Here is a 1,736-nt window from a genome sequence, read left to right as displayed (position 1 = left end):
CTGCTGTATTTATTTACCTCCCACTATCCTCTCTGCAATGCACAAGCCTCTAACACAGGCACAGGAGACGCAAATTGCAGATTACTCTTTGACCCCTGTAGACTTCAATCAATAGAATCACATGTAATCTGAAAATTAAATCTCTGAGGTTTTCATGCATGTGAGTGAAAGTGCAAATTCTAGTTCTACTGACAATGCAGTTGCACAACTGCATCTTTTCAGCTGAAACAATATGAATATTGACGTTTGACAATGGATACACCACTGGAAGGGGGAATAGGACACGAGTTAATATGGAGCAAATCCAATAATCAAAGCAATAATCTTGAAGAATTAGGTTTCATTCTGTTATAAGCTCTGTATATTACGCTTTGTTTTTCATGCTACTGAAGTATTTCAGAGCATTTTTCTTGCAACACCGAAGTGTAAAGAAATTTTAAATAGCGTGAAAGGATACAAACCTAATCAAACACAGTTTATGCTGTAAATCCACCCAATCATTCTCTTAGGGTAACACTGAGCATCAATCAAAGTTATATTATTCGTTTATGACTTGCTGCTTCCAATTCTTGAAGGCATGTTGTTTCTCTGTTCCAAAGAACTACTTTCACATGGAAAGAACTGCTTGTAGCATCAACTAGGGTAGGTTCACCTAAGGACAGACTTTGCCTATGGCTTTCAGTGGCCTGTGTGGGAGTCTCAACTTTAGTGGAGTATGAAGACAAAAAAAGTTGCTTAGCTGCTCTGTAGGGATCATTTGTAAAGGCCAGTAACAACAGAAAAAAGGAAAAAAGAAATCAAGCTGAAGTAGCCCAGCTTGATAGCAGAGGTAGATGATGTTGAGAAAGTACCAAGTATCGTCTGCTGTTAGTTAAATCATTATCATGATCAGAGATAAACCTTAGAAAGAATAGATCCACACTGTGGGCTGAGCAGTCATAAGAAACACTTAAAACAAGGGTTAATGTTTAAATCATTCTTCTTCTTTCTGTGGCTCCTACTCACACCTCTGAGAAGCCTAGACTGACCTTTTCACTTCTTCCTCATCACATACAACTAGTGGCACCTGGGTGAGAATAAACCCTAGGTCAGAAGCTCATGCACCCTGGCCTGCAATATGCAGGCCTACAATCAAGGAACAAAAATTGGGAACTTTCTATTATGAGGGCAATGCACCTGTAACTGCCTTCATTCACATTCAGCCCTGTGAAAAGTGTCCAGCAACATGAAAGGTGGAATGATATGACGACCAAGCAGATTCAGCCAACTCATGAGGCAATGCTCCACAACCCCCCTTTTTTTAAACAAACTAACAAACAAACAAAACACCTTAATTTTCCACATTAAAAATGAATTAACACATCTCAGGAACACATCCTCTAAAGCCCTGACATTAGTATGCATTTTAATAGCTAATTAAAACACTTTCACCTCTTACAATTGCCAGTAAATCCCAGATAGAACCTTCTCCTTGAGTTCCAATCCAAGAGAGAAGAGAAAAGAAGGAAATGAAACTGTGCCACTACTGCAACTGTGGATGAGAGGTAGAAGTATTGATTTTGCTGTAACTTTTACTAAGGACTCACAATGGGAATCTGACATTAATTTCAGTCCAGCAGTCTTTCAGAAAGAGCTATTTCTCTCTTTATTTTGGATTTTTGGGTGTCACACTCAGTCATACTAACGTTTTCTTTTTTTATTATTTTCAGAAGCACCAAGGCAGAAGTTCAGCTATG

Source organism: Apaloderma vittatum, unplaced genomic scaffold, assembly GCF_000703405.1.
Source record: "Apaloderma vittatum isolate BGI_N311 unplaced genomic scaffold, ASM70340v1 scaffold4140, whole genome shotgun sequence".
In the NCBI taxonomy this organism is placed as follows: Eukaryota; Metazoa; Chordata; class Aves; order Trogoniformes; family Trogonidae; genus Apaloderma; species Apaloderma vittatum.
The sequence above is the reverse complement of the archived record's forward strand: the minus strand, read 5'-3'. Positions refer to the sequence as shown.